Source organism: Kogia breviceps, chromosome 14 (genome assembly GCF_026419965.1).
Source record: "Kogia breviceps isolate mKogBre1 chromosome 14, mKogBre1 haplotype 1, whole genome shotgun sequence".
NCBI classification, from domain to species: domain Eukaryota; kingdom Metazoa; phylum Chordata; class Mammalia; order Artiodactyla; family Physeteridae; genus Kogia; species Kogia breviceps.
In genome coordinates, this window is record NC_081323.1 from 86,292,339 (window position 1) to 86,312,166 (window position 19,828).

Consider the following 19,828-nt stretch of genomic DNA (forward strand, 5'->3'; position numbering starts at 1 on the left):
AAGAGCACATTCCTCTCTTGGCTTCCATAATATCACACAATTTTAGTTTTTCTCTATTTTACTGGCCCTTCATCTCAATATCCCCTTCTGGCTCCTCCTTCTCCAAATGTGTAATTCTGTAGGGCTCTTGTCATGTCACTGCAAATTCTGTCAGGAGATAACCACGTGCACCGCTATCACGTTACATACCATCTATAACCTGACAACTCCCAAATGTATCTCTGCAACACAGACTTGTTCTCTTGGATGGCTTAAAAGCATCTCAAATTTGTCTGAACGTGAACTCTTGATATTCCTCCTAAAACTTGTTTTCTACTACCCTTCTCCATCCATTTAAATTAGCACACAATCCATCCACATGTCCAAGCCTGAAACCTGAGAGTCAACTTTTATTCCATATCCAGAATATATCTAGGCTGCCTACAAATCAATAAAAAAATTTAAAAATAGAAACATGATACATATAAAGATGCAATATTAAGCATACAGGTAACCGAAAAGGAACCCCTAATGGCCAATAAACATAGGAAAATATGCACACATTTCACTAGTTACAGGTAAGTGTAAGTTAAACAATGAAATATCATTTCAAACTATCATTTGCAAAAATTGGAGTTTTTGATACCGAGGGTTGGTGAGGATATGGAGAAAAGGAACTATCCTACATTGCTAAAGAGCTATTTAGGGATATTGAGTGAAGCTGAAATGGTGCATACCCAAGATCCAGTAATTAATTCCCCTCTTGGGGACTTCTCTGGTGTCCAGGGGCTGACTCCACGCTCCCAATGCAGGCGGCCCGGGTTCGATCCCTGGTTGGGGAACTAGATCCCACGTGCCGCAACTAAGACCCAGCACAGCCAAATAAATAAATAAATACATTTTAAAATATATTCTAAAGATAATAATTCCCCTCTTGGTTCCCTTTGGACACCCCTATCTGTGCCTAAGGATATGTGTATAAAGATATTTATTGCAATATTGTTTGTAAAAACAAATACAAAAATAGCCTAATATCCATCAGTAGGGAAATAAACATATATGCAAATAAATATTATAGAACAGTTAGAATGAATCAACTAGATATACTTGTCTTATCATGGACATTTAAAACAATACAGTGGGGAATTCCTTGGCGGTCCAGTGGTTAGGACTCTGCGATCTCACTGCCAAGGGCACGGGTTCAATCCCTGGTTGGGGAACTAAGATCCTGCAAGTCATGCACTGTGGCCAAAAATAAATAAATTAATTAATTAATTAATTAAAACACAGTGAAAGTTTCAGAAGCTTTATTTTATATGTACAATAATGTTTACTGAGAACTGTGTCAGCCTCACACACAGTTCTATGTGCTTTTACAAATATTAACTCATATATATACAAATATTAACTCATGTATATCATATATGTGTAAATGAATCACTTTGCTGTACAGCAGAAATTAACACAACACTGTAAATCAACTATACTTCGATAAAATAAAACAAAATTTGTAAAGGCCATTTCACTGTTTTGTCAAGCCAGCTGCTTCAAGAAGGTAGGGGACATGGTAAGACCAGAGAATTTCATGAGCATAGATGCATTGCTGCACTTCACTTGCTGGAAAGTGAGTTCCTTGATCAGAAGCTGTGTAGAATACCATTTCAGTGGATAAACCATTCTGTAAGTCCAGATGGTACTTTTGGCAGAGTAATTGCATGCAGGGAAGGCAAATCTCTACCCAGAGAAAATGTCTAGTCCAGTAAGAACAAAATACTGCCCCTTCCATGATGGAAGTGGTCTAATATAATCAACCTGCCACCAGGTAGCTGGCTGATTACCCCGAGGGGACGGTGCCATATTGGGGGTTCAGTGTTGGTCCTGGCTGCTGGCTGATTGGGCCCTCAGCAGTGACTGTAGTCTCGGTGAGTGGAAGCCCGTGTTGCTGAGCCCACCCATAACCTCCATCCCTGCCACCATGCCACTTTGCCCATTGGGTGATTACAGGGGCAACTGGGGGGAAAGGCTGACTGGTATTCACAGAGTGGTTCATCTTGTTGACTTGATTATTACAATCCTTTGCTGAGGGACTTCCCTGGAGGTCCAGTGGTTAGGACACCACGCTGCCACTGCAGGGGGCGAGGGTTCGATCCCCGGTCAGGGAACTAAGATCCCGCATGCCACACAGTGCGGCCTTACTTAAAAAAAATAAATAATCCTTTGGTGAGTATTCACCTGGGACAAAAATATCTTCACCTCTTTCACCCATCCAGGGACGTGTATCCACATATCTCTTCCCCAGACTTCCCTGTCATCAGTTATAGACTTGCCTTCCTTCCCAGTCCCTGACCATACAACCAAATCATTGGCCACATCCCATGAATCGGTACATAATCACATCTGGCCGCTTCTCCTCACAAGCAAAATGAATAACCAGATACATTGCTCAAAGTTCTGATCAGCGGGGGGATTTCCCTTCACCATGTCCTTCAGGGGTGTCCCAGGGGGCGGCCGTGGCGCTACAGCTGCCCACTTGTGGGTGGTGCCTGCATACTGTGCAGAAGCATCTGGAAACCAGGCCCAAGTCTTCCCTTCCTTGGTATATGCTCTGATCATAGGCAACTCTCCATAAGGCCACGCTCGCAGGCGTGGAGAGAGAAGGTAATTGTAGCAGGAGTGGGAACCGTGAACATTCGGGCCACTTCTTCATGTAAGTTATGGGTGCCTTCAGGGCCTCCCTGGGCATGATTTCACTTCCATTGGGTGATGCAGTGCTTTTGTGCATGCCCTACTTTATGGCTTGTTGAGTCAAAGAACACCCAGTTCATGATAAGCCATTCAGGTAAATAAGATGTAGGATCTTACTTCCCCAACCAGGTATCGAACCCACGCCCCCTGCACTGGAAGCACAGAGTCTTAACCACTGGACCACTGGATCCTTGGGAAGTCCCAAGGATCTCTTCTTTCAAGGCAGACACAGAGCTTCCACGTCAGTTAAAATCAAATCTGCAAGCTCATCCTTTTCTTTCCCCTCTTTGTCCAGTGACATTAGGAGTCACCAGTCAATCTCATTCTACTTTTAATTTAACAAAATGTTTTAAGGTATCATATACAAGGTCACCCAGATCCTTGCTTCTTATACGTGTTTGATTAAGAGGATCCAGTGGTGATATTTTCTGTATCTCTATTGCCATATCATGCCGTGGGCTACGAGCATTCCCTTTACCTCTAGAAACAGAGTCACTACTCTTTGCTACATCTATTTCGAGGTGAGAATGAAGACCATTCTCAGCAATCAGACTGTCAACATTCCAGAAAATGTCGACATTGCTCTGAAGGGACGCACAGTTATTGTGAAGGGCCCCAGAGGCACCCTGCAGAGGGACTTCAATCACATTAGTGGAGAACTCAGTCTCCTTGGAAAGAAAAAGAAGAGGCTCCGGGTTGACACATGGTGGGATAATAGAAAGGAACTGGTGACTGTTCGTACTATCTGTAGTCATGTACAGAACGTGATCAAGGGTGTTGCACTGGGCTTCAGTTACAAGTTCTGTCTATGCTCATTTACCCGTCAATGTTGTTATTCAGGAAAATGGTTCTCTTGTAGAAATCCAAACTTTGGGGAGTGAAAAATACATCTGCAGCGTTCGGATGAGGCCAGGTGTTGCTTGTTCAGTATCTCAAGCCCAGAAAATGAGTTGATTCTCGAAGGAAACGACATTGAACTTGTATCAAGTTCAGCTGCCTAGATTCAGCAAGCCACGACAGTTAAAAACAAGGATATAAGAACGTTTTGGGATGGTATCTATGTTTCTGAAAACAGAACCGTTCAACAGGTCGATGAATCAGTTCTGAGTGATCCAGATGCGGAAACTGCAAGAGGCCAGACTCATACGTGAGATTTCAAAAATGAATACAATCTCTTTTGACTTGGGAATTTTTCTTAAATTGATTATCCTTTCCAACTCTTTGGCCAGTAAGCAGGTAAGTAAATTCTAGTGTGGTAAGAACAAGAACAGAAGGAATGAGTGGGGTTTTTTTATTAAGACTTTAACAGGAGAAGTGGCTTGAAGGAATAGCAAGGGTGTTTCAGGCAAGAGGAACGTGGGTACTGGTGACAGGCAGCGCTGCGGTTGTTCATTATTGGACGAAGAACTTTGAGAGAGGTCCTGAAGGTACCTGTAATTTTGCAGAGGCACGAATTTGAATATTTGTGAGGCAAGTGCCCGAGTCACAGTAACTTTGCGTGAAAAAGCAGCTGAGAAGTGATACAGTCTTAGTAAGAATTAGGAAAATTAGAAGAGGGAGTTCATTTATATTTGTGATAAACATGGTTCCTGTGGCCCAAGGTTCTCTCAGTTTTACCCTAATTTCAGCCATTTACTCCTATGTCCTAATCCTTGATATCTAAAAAAATCCCTATAACCCTTCCATAGTCTCTTCGTTCCATGTGTCAAGCTTCAGAAACACTACCTTACTAGACTATGTTAACTCAGTAGAATTGCCTCTAAACCTCTTCCTTGATAGAAACTCCAACCTTATGATTTCTCAGGCAAAACATAACATTCAAGTTTGATTTCTCTTACATACTATGTGTCTAGTCTATGAGAAAAATCTGTGTGCTGTCCTTCAAAGTAAGGTATGTTCAAGGAACAAGCAAGAAAAAATAAAACCTATTTGGAACATAAAAAAAAAAAAAAGAAAGGAAAAAGAAAGAGTCGCTAGTCTTTCAACCAAATTTATTCAGAGAGCCAATTCCAGAAAGCCCGGAGCCAACTCAGAAAACTCACCCTTAAGTTTCCTCTCCTCTAGAACAACTCCTGGTATCAAAATCTGCGTAGTCAGAGTGCTCCAGAAAAAAAAGAACGAATGGGATGTGTGTATATACAGAGATTTATTTTAAGAAATTGTCTCGTGCACAGACGTATGGACACCAAGAGGGGGAAGTGGTGGGAGGGAGTGGGGGTGGGGGTGGGATGAATTGGGAGATTGGGATTGACATATATACACTAATATGTATAAAATAGATAACTAATAAGAACCTGCTGTATAAAAAGATAAATAAAATAAAATTCAAAAAAAAATTTTTTAAAAAGAAATTGTCTCATGCAATTATGGAGGCTGGCAACTCCAGACTTTGCAGGGTTCACTGGTTTGCTGGAGGCCTAGGGAAGAAATGAGGTTTTGATGCGTCTGAAGGTTCAAGTCAATCTTTTTGCTCTATTCAGGCCTTCGACTGTTTGGGTGAGGCCCACTTAGATTACGGAGGGCCAGCTGCTTTATTCAAAGTCCACTGATTTAAATGTTAATCTCACCCCAAAACACTCTCATAGAAACATCTAGAATAATGTTTGACCAACTATCCGGGCACCATGGACCAGACAAGTTGACACATAAGACAAGTGAGACACTGAGATAGGAAGGGGGTGGGGCAAAGGAGGGGGTGAGGAAGCACCCCAGATTTCAGGACCAGAGGAAACCTGCGTGAAGAGGCCTCTTTTGAGCTGTCACTTGAATTATAAGAAGGCATCATCAGTATTAGGACCCGGGAGGTGTCCTGAGAGAGAAAGAAAGTGCAAACACCCTGGGGTAGGAATGAATTTAGTACGTTTCAAAGAAAGAAAGAGACCAGGAGAAAGAAACAGGAGTGTCAAGAGAACTGCTTAGCCGTTGTGATGGGTCAGCCTTTCCACTGCACTTAGAAGAAAATTCAGAGTCCTCTGTAAGGCCCACAGGGCCTTTCAAGGGCTACCCCAGCCTTCCTTTTCAGTCTTCAGTCGTGCCACTCTCACGGCAGCCCAAGGGACCAGGCCGATGAGCAAGACCCATGACTTACACATTCATGAGGGAGGGACAGAGCAGAGATTGTTCTCAAGGCCACAGTTTCTGGAGCAGGGACAGTGTCACACAAGAAGTAGGACAGAAATCTCAGTAACTGAACAATTGGCGATTGGCTGCATAGATGGCCTTCACCCACCTCCTCCACCTATACTACATGGACGGTATAGCTTTTTCTTCACGGTGAGGCGAAGACGAACTCTCTAAAGAGGTGGAAATTTCTCTGTGGCAGGGGTGGGGATCGCAGAGTCAGGGCTGGCATCCCGGAGGAAGGCTGCCTCTTTGGGGCTGTGTAGGCGTGCGTCTGTGTACATCTAGGTGTGTGTGTCTGCGTTATGTGCACAAATGCCTACCCAGTCTCTCCTTTACCTCCCCCATCACTAAGTCCTCCAATGTGAAGCCTTCCCACCGATATCCACATGGACTTCAAAGTCACCTCTCAGTTATGGGGGAGAGATCAGTAACCTCAGAGGATGTCCACCCTAGCTGCCTTCATCAATCATCCTGTTACATAAATAATTACGGTTGCCCAACAAGAGGTAAGTGCTATAAACCTTAATAGAATCAGTGGTGTATCCATACATGTTTGGAAGTGATGAGATGGGGAGAGGTAGAAATTTCTCCTCTGTGCTGGGGAGTTAGCAGATACTGTCTCAATTGGATGGATCAGTAAACAGATATTTATATTATAGAAGGTAGCTAATAAGGAGCTTAGTATACTGTGTACAGCTGGGGATTGTATACATTTTATCATCTTTCCTGAGTAGTTACTCATCTGATGTTAAGGAAGTTGCCCCAGTGGCACATTGGGATCCAGTCTTCTCCAGTTTGTCTCTGATTCCACCGGGTCTCTAATTCCTCTATTTTTACCACAACAGCCCCAGCCGCCTGTAGGCATCCAGTAATGACAGGTGAGAGTGAGAGTTTGGGAGAGGGTACCACACCTCCGGAGCTGGACTTCAGGAAGGCCCCCAATGATCTCTGCCTCCTGCTCTTCACACCCTTTTCAAGTTCCCACTCACCCCAAACTAAGGTTGGTTTGTATGATCGTTAGCATATGGAGAATTGATGGTCTGAGATGTCCAAGGTGAGTTGAAAAGATACTGTGACTTCCACCTTGCCCTCTCTCCCTCATCTCTCATTCTGGGGGAGACACGCTGCCGTGTTGTGAGCAAGGCCCAGGTGACGAGCATCTGCGCCTGCCAGCGACACGGAAGCATGCTTGGAACAGATTCTTCTTCCCCAGCAGGACCCTAAAGTGACTGCAGCCCAGGACAACTGCTGGACGGCAACCTCAGGAAAGACTGAGCAAGGACCACTAAGCTTTGCTGCTCTCAGATTCCTGACCCTCAGAAGCTGTGCGAAAGGGGCTCCCCTGGTGGCGCAGTGGTTGAGAGTCCGCCTGCCGATGCAGGGGACGCGGGTTCGAGCCCTCGTCTGGGAAGATCCCACGTGCCGCGGAGCGGCTGGGCCCGTGAGCCGTGGCCACTGCGCCTGCGCGTCCGGAGCCTGCGCTCCGCAACGCGAGAGGCCACGACAGTGAGAGGCCCGCGTACCGCAAAAACAAAAAAACAAAAAAAAACTATGTGAGAAAATAAATGCTTGCTTGGGGGTAATTTATTACATAGTAATAATAAATACATATGCTTAACTAGATTCCCAGCCTTCAGCAGGGCGAGAAACGGCCTAAGCCAGTGCCTTGGAAAGATTCTGTTGATCTGACTGGTTACCAGGCAACCGTGGTGATGTCATAACGATTAAAACCTACTTAATAGGGTCCTGCCAACCGTGGGAAGGCAAGTCCCAAACGAGAAGCCACTTCTTCGAGGCGAGCGGATCTATTTCTCCTTATCTCTTTACTTTCCCAAATAAGGTAACTTACTAATGGATCCTCAAGCCAAAACTGTTTCTTGATACTCCTTATGTCAGCGGACACGTTTTACATGGCTACTTCACGTGGTTATTGCCAATTAGAGTGGGTCACTCCCATTTCAATCCCTGGACTTAGCTCTTTCAGTTTTGGGGGGTCTCAATCCCAGTGCAATGTGGAAGAAATGTTAAGTTTTTGTTTTTAACAATTTTAATATAGGGATAGTCAGATAAACAATTTTAGCAAGTTGTTAATATTAAAAATGAATAACTTTGCAATAATCACTTTATAAAGTTAAGCTATAAAATGTTTCAACCGAAAATAAGTATACATACTTGAAAAAATATTTCATATTACTTAATGCCTGTTTCGATCCTATATGAACTATGTAATGCACAGCTAGGGCAGTCGGAGGGAACATTTTTTTTAAGCTCCTTGAGACTAAATAATGAAATACTGCACTATTAAAAACGACTTTTAATGTCTCTTTTAAGTGTCCCTGAGAATGCTCGACTTTTTTTTTTTTTTTTTTTGCGGAACGCGGGCGTCTCACTGCTGTGGCCTCTCCCGTTGAGGAGCACAGGCTCCGGACGCGCAGGCTCAGCGGCCATGGCTCACGGGCCCAGCTGCTCTGCGGCATGTGGGATCTTCCCGGACCGGGGCACGAACCCGCGTCCCCCGCGTCGGCAGGCGGACTCTCAACCACTGCGCCACCAGGGAAGCCCGAGAACGCTTTACTCTTATGTTCATATTCTTATAACCCTCACACCTTAATGGTGGATTTTGTTTCTCAAATTATTCAAAAAACTTCGTAAGGAAACAGTTCTATTTTACCATAACCCTTAAATCCCTGTCTCTCTTCCCTCCCCTACTCTCCGTTGTCAGTTTAGCGTATATTATTACTCCAATCTTTCCCTATTCATTGACAAAGATATGCAACACAATAAAACAGCATCGTTTTGAGAGGGTTTGTTTTTGCGTAAAACAATGGCTAAATACCTATTGTTCTGCAACTTGCATTTTGTTCTCCACTTTAAACTATGTCCTGGGGAACTTTCCATGTGAGTGGAACATAGTATTTTATTCCACAACTGGATATTCCATAATTTAGCCGTTCCCCCAGCGGAAGGGGAATTAGGTGTTTCTGATAAGTCAATATTTCAAACTGGAAAAGTAACATCTGTATCTAATTTGTTTACAGGGAGTCCCACCACAGGTAGCTCTGATTTAAACAAATTAACCTGTCTCAAGTTAATTTGTAAAGATTTGTAGAGGAGATTCATTTGTAAGGAAGATTCTGCTATCACCTAACCTTACAGGGTGACAGGAGGATTAAATAAATTGACATATCTGTGGGCGGCCCTTTGTAACTGTTATCCAATGCAGTTATTTGGAGTGACTCCTGCTAATAAGCAGAGATTCTAAACATAAAAGTGTAAGGACATAATTATGGAAAGGCACTTCGTATTCTTTACTATCTCCCTGTTCCCAGTAGCTGTGTAAAGTCGCTCTTTCAGGAGCTAACATCAAGTTTGCGGCCCAGGGATCGGAGAACCAATCTCTAAAATTTTACACTATTGACATTGTGTTTGTGTCTTATCCTTTGGAATTACCTGAAAGCATTTTCTTTGTTCTGCTCACCAGCGCCTTAATGGTGCCTGTCTGTTATGGAATCCAACATAGAGGATAATACAGAGGAATAAGAGTGAAAGCTAAAACAAAGTCATATATTGGGGAAAACAAGATTTTTATTGTGAATAGTATCATACAATAGGGAAAATCTTCTGGGAAACATTAACACATTTTGAGTCAAGTTCCATATGACCATGAAACTCTATCCCCTCTTCTTTCCCCTTTCTAGCATTAAGCACCCTTTACTTTTTTTTGTCCAAATCTTTTTCTGTTCACTTCTTTGGCTAGCCATGTGCCCATAGAAAAATATATATAATATTTTGGACATTCGTTTTTGTATTCTTAGAGAATGTTGTATTACTGTCTCACAAATTGTTTTATCAGTCAGCGATTTGACCCTGAGAACTTCTTCCATTACTGCATTTTAACTACTTCTCTGTGCAGAGCTTCTATGACAGAGCTGGGCGAAAATACTTTCAGATCCCCCAGCAAGAGTGGATTCGTAATTATGTGCACCATGATAGCCTGTGAGGCCCCCTTTCTGACCACCATTGCCACCTTTTTATGCCAGTGTCCCGCACTCCTTTTATTTGCCTGGTAGATCTTACACAGTTTTGTTTTTTAGCCATTCCCTTGTAGTTGTTGGGACCTGTAAAATGCAAAACTAATTCTCCCTTCCTCATGGTGTCGTTGAATGTAATTAATGAGTTAACGTGTAATTCACACGTACACAAGAGGTACCGGCCATATCATACCACGATAACAAGTATTATTATTATATTATTTTATCACCCCTGATGTATGTATTCCCTTATTACCCAAGAAGCAACTCTTCAGAGAGACCTCATTCCACCACAGACACAGAGTGACAACGCCGAGATCAAACACCCTGGTGGGGGCTTCCCTGGTGGCGCAGTGGTTGAGAATCCGCCTGCCGATGCAGGGGACACGGGTTCGTGCCCCGGTCCGGGAAGATCCCACGTGCCGCGGAGCGGCTGGGCCCGTGAGCCATGGCCGCTGAGCCTGCGCGTCCGGAGCCTGTGCTCCGCAACGGGAGAGGCCACAACAGTGAGGCCCGCATACCACAAAAAAAAAAAAAAAAAAAAAAAAAAAAAAAAACCACCCTGGTGGTAGCAAAACTTCTTGATATTTTTCAGAAAGAAGAAGACCATGGGAATTTTCTCCCACCGCTCTTTACGGCAATCTGCACGCTGAGACCCCCCCCTCGTTCTCTTTTATTTCTGCTTTTTTCATACACCGCCCCATCTGCCTGGAGAAGCCCCGTGTCCCTAGCCTGCGTTTCTGGTCTTCCAGGAAATCTGGGCCTGTACAGCTTAACGTTGAAGGACGTTTGTTCGGACACGAACTGCGAGATCGTGAGCAATGTATTTAAGCCCTAATCTGTAAAATGGAAATATTCATCTGAACCTGCTTCATAGTCTTGTTGTACATAGGAAGTGAGTTAACATACCTAAACCATTGAGACGAGGTGCCTGGGGCATAGGAACCTCTCCGCTGTCGGCTGCTGTGAATAACACCTTTGCTTAATGACGATCCTTCCTCTTGGCTCCTAGGAGGCTGATTCTTCCTGTGAACGAACGCTGACCACCACCACTCAGGTCAAGCTACCAGCAGGCCACCAGCCGGCCACCGGCCGGCGGTCCTTCACCGTTAGAGTCTCCCTAAGCAGAAAGATTTCTTCCGAGAGGGTATAAGTTTGTACCTTCAACCCTCATCCAGGTGAGTGTTAGACATGATGCTTCCGTTCTCTCCATTTCTTCCCACGGCCCCTCTCCTTGAAAGCTGCAGCGTCCTGAAATCCCTGGCGGTCCAGTGCTTAGGACTCCACACTTTCACTGCTGAGGGCGCAGGTTCAATCCCTGGTCGGGGAACTAAGATTCTGCAGATCGCACAGTGTGGCCAAAAAAAAAAAATAAAAATGAGAAAGACGAGACCCGCTGTGTCCCAAGAATGTAAATGTTGTCTGTGTGTGGTTCGGTGGCTGCAGCCACAGAAGGAGACGCAAACAAGACTTGGAAGGAAGAAGTCTATTATCCTCCCAGGTGCCAAAGGAGGGGTCGCCAGGTGCCATGCGAGGGCACAAGGAAAGCAATGGGGTTTGGTCAAGTGGCACAACACAGGAGTGAGGGTTACGTCTGAGCCAGAGCCTGCGTTGGGTTTCCATGGGAAAGGCAAGGCACAGCAGCGTGAGCAGCTTAGGATTGGCTGGGGGAATAATTCCAGCAGGCTTTGGGCCATAGGGGTATCTCTCGTGGCCTGGTACCCGGCCCTGGGGTGATCTAGGGCAGAGGAAGTATTGACTCATGTGTGAGGGTTAGATAAGAGCAAGGCAGGATCTACAGGCTTGGGATTGGTTGCTTTGCATGGGTTGATGGAACCCTTTGCTATCTCTAAGGATTGGCTAGCTCTGGGAGGGATACTCTCTCCTGGCCAGCAAGCTTTTTAAGACGTCAAAACATCATAAAATACAGAAAATAAAAACACATGATTGGGACTTCCCCGGGGTCTATTGGTTAAGACTCTGCACTTCCAGTGCAGGGGGCATGGGACACGATCCCTTGTCAGGGAATTAAGATCCCGCATGCTGCAAGGCGAGGCCAAATGCAAACAAACAAACAAACAAAAAACACACGATCGGGGACTTCTCTGGTGGTGCAGTGGTTAAGAATCCAGCTGCCAGTGCAGGGGTCCCGGGTTCAATCCCTGGTCCAGCAATATCCCACATGCCATGGAGCCACTAAGCCCGTGCACCGCCACTACTGAGCCTGTGCTCTAGAGACCATGAGCCACAACTACTGAGCCCGCGTGCCATAACTACTGAAGCCCGCATGCTGCAGCTACTGAAGCCCATGCACCTAGAGCCAGTGGTCCGCAGCGGCACCGCAATGAGAAGCCCACGCACTGCAACGAAGTGTAGCCCCCGCTTGCCACAACTAGAGAAAGCCCGCGCACAGCAGTGAAAACCCAATGCAGTCAAAAAAAAACCAAAAACATAAAAAGAAACACCCAAATAAGAACACATGATTAATAAATGCAGATCTGGTTCTTTCGTTCCAGAACCCTCCCCTGCTCCAGCCCCCACTTCACCGGACTTCCAGTTACTTATCCCTCAGGTCTCTAATGAAATGTGACTTGTTGCGATTTATACATATCACACTATGTCCCTTCCTTTTTTAGTTTTCTAGAGCTACCGTAACAAATTACCACAAGTTGTGTGGCTTAAACAACAGAAATTAATTTCCTCATGGGTCTGGAGGCTGAGCTTCCAAGATCAAGGTGCCAGCAGGATGGGTTCTTTCTGAGGGCTGTGAGGGAGAATCTGTTCCATGCCTCTCTCCTATCTTCCAGTGGTTTGTTGGCAATCTTTGGTGTTCTATGGTTTGTAGAAACATCACCCTAACCTCTGCTTTCATCTTCACATGGCATTCTCATGTGTGTGTGTGTGTGTGTGTGTGTGTGTGTGTGTCCAAATTTCCCCTTTTTATAAGGACTCCTGTTACTGGATTAAGGTCCAATTCAAGGACTTCACGTTAACTAGCTTACCTCTATAGAGACCTTGTCTCCAAATAAGGTCACATTCTCAGGTAGTGGGAGTGATGACATGAACATATCTTTTGGGAAGGGACACACTCTAACACAGAACACTCGTCTCACAGCTTTCTCTTCATCCACTATGTTAGTACCTCCCGCTGTGCACTTTATAGCACATGTACCCATGCCCCCCACATAGCATTTAGCACACTTCATTGTAGATGTTACTTTTTTTAAGCCAATTTTTCTTTCTCCCTCTAAATCCTCTCCCCATATAAACACAGTGGAAATCCCCTTAGTACAAGCACTGTTATATTTGTCATTCATTTTTCTCTATATCATACACACCCTCTGATGCTCAGTGGATACTCAATGGAAAATTGATGAATGAATGAAAGAATGAACCGTTTGGAGGTGAAGATGGTCAACGTACACAGCTGTACTCATAACGTAATGTGTTTATTGCCTAGAGAACATTTAAAACATTTTTTACTAATTTCCAAAAGGAATCCTCTTGGGATGCATGACATTATGCTTGTAACTTAATTAAAAGGTATTATACATTTATCCAATAAGCAATTTATTATGTTTTAGAAAGAATCCCCTTGGAATCAGTTTCATCACGGTTGCAATTTAATTTGGGACACATGATACCTATTCAATATTGCGTTATAACTCTGCCTTCAGCAAGTATCACTCCATTGTGTTTGATCATGTTCTTCATATAAGTCCTACAAGTAGTTTCAGCTTGTTATTTATTATTTACTATCTTGTTTCATCTGTGATGAGAGTCACGGCTTAAAACATTTCTAAGTTGTTACCGTTAATACTTAGAGATCAGTGGACTTTACATATATGTCTCTTTTAATCAGCCAACCTTTTATACTCTAATTGGGTTTCCATTGATTATATTGATTCTCTCTTATTATTTTTAAATAAATTTATTTATTTATTTTCATTTTTGCCTGCATTGGGTCTTCGTTGCTGTGTGCGGGCTTTCTTTAGTTGCGGAGAGCAGGGACTACTCTTCATTGTGGTGCGCGGGCTTCTCGTTGCAGTGGCTTCTCTAGTTGCGGAGCACGGACTCCAGGTGCACGGGCTTCAGTAGTTGTGGCACACGGGCTCAGTAGTTGTGGCTCGTGGGCTCTGGAGTGCAGGCTTAGTAGTTGTGACGCACGGGATTAGTTGCTCCGCAGCATGTGGGATCTTCCCGGACCAGGGCTCAAACCCGTGTCCCCTGCATTGGCAGGCAGATTCTTAACCACTGCGCCACCAGGCAAGGCCCCACTCTCATCTTATTTTTTTTTTACATTGGTCCAAAAAACATGAACCCTGTTAATCTATTACGGTAATAACACGCACTATGGTTTTGTTCCTGATTAGAAATTATTTTAAATGTAAGATGTTTTATCTTTCTTTATATGATCAGCCAGCCAGCTAAATCCTTATTTCTTAGTAAACGTTTTCACAGCTGTTTCTTCTTCCTCATTTGAAACCTGAGGTCATTATACTTCACTGCCCTTTTCCCTGCTTTTGTCTTCTGACTTTTGTTTCATTCCCTGATGTTCATGGGAAGGCTGTAGACCCCGACTCTGTTTTAGCCATCCTACTCCTCAATTAAAATGATTACTCTCAGGACTTCCCTGGTGGTCCAGTGGGTAAGAATCCACACTCCCAATGCAGGGGGCCCAGGTTCAATCCCTGGTCGGGGAACTAGATCCCGCATGCATGCTGCAACTAAGAAGCCTGCATGCCCCAACAAAGAGCTGCAGGTCGCAACTAAGACACAGCGCAGCCAAAATAAATAAATTAATTTTAAAAACTTTTAAAAATATTACTCTTAATTTCAACATCTATATGGATGACAAAGTCACCTTGGTATATAATCTGTACCATTTTTCAAAGAGAAGTAGGGAAAATGGATTAATAGAAGAACCAAGAGACTGGTGGTTGGTGGTCTTTGAACTCTCTTAAGAACCAGCCCCTGCCCCCATGACCATGTTTCTTGTATTTTCCATGTGTAACACCACTTCTATATTATGCCCAAACAAAACTGGCATTAAAAAAAAAAAACTTTTAAGAGTGATGTCAGCAAAAGCGGTAGAGTATGAACTTGAAGGAGCCAACTCTAGCACCAAAGATCCTGGCGAAAACTGTCAGAATCACCCTTATTAAACGTTTTCAACAGCTAAGCAAATGCTTAACCGTGAAAAAGGTCACTGAAACAGGCTGGGAGAAGGCTCTGGCTTTTTAAAATTTTCTTTGCCACGTGGCTTTCTGGCTCTTATTTCCCCGACCAGAGATTGAACCCACACCCTTGGCAGTGAAAGCGTGGAGTCCTAACCACTGGACCACCAGAGCGTTCCCAGGCTCTGACATTTTAAATTAGTCTTACCCTATTTTCATGAACCCTTCCAAGGGTAGCAGCGATCTTGAAGTTGGCAGCCTGTTCCCAGTGTAGCCATCTAGTCCAGGAACAGAGAAGACCTGGATCCGAAGGAAGTCTATTTTGACTTGCCTATGGGTGCCTGAAAGATGCAACGGCCTGCCTTTGTTTTATCTAACCCAGAGCACTCTCCGGATGGAGAAATGGCTATGGCTACCTGGAGGGTGCTCCTGGAAAACACTGAAAACCAAGTGAACAAGCCACTGCTGCCTGGGGCAAAAACTAGCAGCTGAGTCAAACAGTGGACATGGTATAAGATGGAGAGGTAAAGCTGGGGAGTGAGAAACTTTGGAGAAAAGCCTTTGAAAAAAGTCCCACATATACTGGGAACCTAGGAAGCCACGTGGATGGTCAGGGCAGGATGCAAGCTCAGAAAAGATCTGGGAAGTCTGGCTTGTCTTTAGACTCTGCATAAGCAGAAAGTGACGGTTAGGGCAGAGTTGCAAATGGCCTGGCCAAGAGTTGAAGGGATGCCCTATATACAGCCAACTTGCAAAGAACTAAGGGCTGTTTTTTCTTTCTTTCTTTCTTTCTTTTTGTTTTAACATAGTATTCGAAATATCCAGTTTTCAATGCAAAATCATAAAGCATGCAAAGACACAGGAACGTATGGTCCATTACCAGGACAGAAAGAGACAAACAGTAAATAGGGAAAAACTCTTCCCTCTGCCAAGAAGTTGTGTGACATCAGCTGGAAGTCCTAGAGTTTAACTCAATTCTGACACTATCTGACTGGAATTAGTGTCAGGTCTCACAGGTGAAGGGCTCAGTTCCACGAGACTTGCCACAGTTAGATGCCAATCACACGTAGTAAGACCCAAGGTCACCCACAGCTTCTGACTTTTCTGTAAATCGGAGGTTCCCACGACCCCCACCTGGGATTTGATTCTTTGCTAGAAGAGCTCACCCAACTCAGGAAAACACTTTTTTACATTTACTAGTTTATTAAAGGATTTGTTAAAGGATATAGATGAAGAGCCAGATGAAGAAATATATAAAACAAGATCTGGGAGGGTCCCAAGAACAGGAGCTTCTGTCCCTAGGAAGTTGGGGTGCATTGCCCTCCTGGTACTTGGATATATTCATCAACCTGGAAGCTCTCTGAACACCATATTATTGGGATTTTAATGGAGGCCTCCTCATACAGGCATATCAATGATTAACTCCTTTTCTAGCCCCTTTTCAAGCTTCTAATTATGGCTTGTTTTTTCTGGTGACTAGCCTCCATCCAAAAGCCCACCCAGACTCACCTCATTAGAAAAAAAGATGTTCTTAGGGCTCATATCACTTAGGAACTTGCAAGGGTCTTAGGAGCCCTGTGCCAGGAATGGGAAGAAGATCAAATATATATTACTAACTATAAATCACAAGCAGAAACTGTCCTTGAGAAAACACAGACATTGGTCTTACTGGATAGACAAAGATTTTAAAGAAACTGTCCATCAACAGATGAATGGATAAAGATGTGAGATTGTATATATTCATATCTATGTACTTTATACCCTAAGGAACTAGGAAAAGAAGATCAAACTAAACCCAAAGTTAGCAGAGGGAAGAAAAAAATACAAGTTAGAGTGGAGATAAATGATATAGAGAATAGAGCAACAGAGAAAATCAATGAAACCAAAAGTTGGTTATTTGAAAGGTTAATAAAATTGATAAACTGTTAGCTAGATTGACTAAGGAAAAAAGAGAGAAGACAATAAAGTCAGAAATGAAAATGGGGACCTTATTATTGATCTTATTTTTTAAAAAGGATTATAAGAGAATACTATGAACAGTTATATGCTGACAAATTATATAACCTAGATGAAATGGGCAAATTACTAGAAACACACAAACTCCCAAAACTGACTCAAAAAGAAATTGAAAATCTGAGTTGAGTGTTTTTATCATGAAAGAGTGTTGGATTTTGTCAAAGACTTTGTCTACATCAGTTGAGATGGTCATGCAGTTGGGTTTTTTCCCCCTCATTCCCCTCATTTATATAACAAATAAAGAGACTGAATTGGCAATCAAAAACCTACCAACAAAGAAAAGTTCAGGAATGCATGGCTTCACTGCTGAATTCTACCAAACATTTATAGAGGAATTAACACCAATTCTTCTTAAACTCTTCCCAAAATCTAGACGAGGGAATACTTTCTATTTCGCCCTGAGGCCAACATTATCCTGACGCTCAAGCCAGACAAAAACATCACAAGAAAACTACAGGGGAATTCCCTAGTGGTCCACTGGTTAGGATTCAGTGCTTTCACTGCAGGGGCCGGGGTTTGATCCCTGGTTGGGGAACTAAGATCCCGCATGCCGTGTGGTATGGCCAAAAGAACAGAAAACTACAGACCAATACACATTATGAATATAAATACAGAAATCCTCAACAAAATACTAGCAGCATGCTGGAATGATTAGACATCATGACCAAGTACGATTTATCTCAGGAATGCAAGGGTGGTATACATACAAAAAATACACACACACACACACACACACACACACACACACACACACACACAAATCAATGTAATACACCACATTAATAGGATGAAGGGAAAAAAAGCCCAAACACATGACCATCTCAATTCACACCGAAAAAGCATTTGAGAAAATCTAACACTCTATCGTGATAAAAGCACTCAACAGACTAGCAATAGAAGAGGACTTCCTTAATATTACAAAGAGTAGCCCCTGCTCGCCAAAACCAGAGGAAGCCCAAGCGCAGCAGCGAAGATCCAATGCAGCCAAAAATTAATTAATTTTTTTAAAATTAAAATGGGCAAATGACTTGAATAGACATTTATCCAAAGAAGATATACAAATGGCTAATAAGCATATGAAAAGATGTTCAACATTATTAGTCATCAAGGAAATGCAAATCAAACCACAATGAGATACCACTTCACACCCACTAGGATGGCCATAATTTTTAAGTAAGAAAAAAAACAACAAGTGCTGGCAAGGATGTGGAATCTTCAAACATTGCTGGTGGGAATGTAAAATGGTTCGGTCACTGTGGAAAACATTTCAGTGGTTCCTCAATAAGTTAAACATAGGGAATTCCCTGGCAGTCCAGTGGTTAAGACTCCGAGCTTCCACTGCAGGGGGACATGGGTTCGATCCCTGGTGGGGGAACTGAGATCCCGCATGCTCATGGAGAGTGGTGTGTCCCAAAAAACCCAACAACATAGAATTACCCTATGAGCCAGCAATTCTACTCCTAGGTATATACCCCAAATAATTGGAAACAGGTGTTCAAACAAAAACTTGTCCACAAATATTCATAGCTGCTTTACTCACAATATCCAAAAGGTGGGAACAACCCAAATGTCCATCAGCAGATGAATGGATAAATAAAATATGGTATATTCGTACGATGAAATATTATTCACTCATAAGGGATGAAGTACACCCTACACGGTGGATGAAACTTGAAAACACGCTATGTGAAAGAAGCCAGACATAAAAGACCTCCTATTGTGTGGTTCTGTTTACATCAAATACCTAGAATAGGTAAGTTCATAGAGACAGAAAACAGATTAATGGTCACCAGGGGCTGGTGGGAGGGGTAACTGGGAGTGATCACTTAATGTATAGGAGGTTACCCTGTCGCAGGGGGTGGGGCAAAAAGGCTCTGGAACTAGTTAGTAGCACTGGTCGCACAACATGTGAAGGCACTTAATGCTACTGAACTACACACTTAAAAATGGTTAATATGATAAATTTTATGTTGTGTGTATTTTACCATACCATTAAAAAAAGCAACGAAATGAGGATTCTTAAGTACGTGCTATAAATATTTGATAGTCTTCGATGGAGACATCTCTAGGGGATTTCTATGAAGTGACTTATTAAGTATCACAGAAACTCAAGATAGGCTTAAATAGTTTTGGGGTTTCATATCTATATAGACATACAGATATGCAACTTGATTTTATCATTTGATAATATGCCTCATGGAACTTTGGCCCACTAGTAGGTATAGAATAGTTTCTTTCCTTTAACTGCTGGTTAGTAGTCTACAGACCTTTATTATCCAATAGGGGAGTCACTAGCCATAATTGGCTATTGAACAACCAGAAATATGGCTAGTGCCACATGTTTAAGTGATAATATTTGGGGTACACTGGATTAAACGAAATATATTCTTCAACTTAACTTCACTTAAAAAAATACATTTATTTATCTTTTGGCTGCGTTGGGTCTTCGTTGCTGTGCTTGGCCTTTCTCTAGTTGCGGTGAGCGGGGGCTGCTCTTCATTGTGGCAGCTGGGCTTCCCAGTGCGGTGGCTTCTCTTGTCGTGGAGCGCGGGCTCTAGGCGCGCGGGCTTCAGTAGTTGCGGCACATGGGCTCAGTAGTTGTGGCACACAAGCTCTAGAGAGCAGGCTCAGTACTTGTGGCTCATGGGCTTAGTTGCTCTGAAGCATGTGGGATCTTCCCGGACCGGGGCACGAACCTGTGTCCCCCGCATTGGCAGGTGGATTCTTAGCCTCTGCGCCACCAGGGAAGTCCGTAAT

General features: G+C 43.4%; 1 pseudogene; it reads left to right on the plus strand.

Annotated features, from left to right (window-relative positions):
* The first annotated feature begins 3,250 nt into the window (after nucleotides 1-3,250).
* On the plus strand, nucleotides 3,251-3,875 carry LOC131741633 (large ribosomal subunit protein uL6-like; annotated as a pseudogene).
* Nucleotides 3,876-19,828: the final 15,953 nt, after the last annotated feature.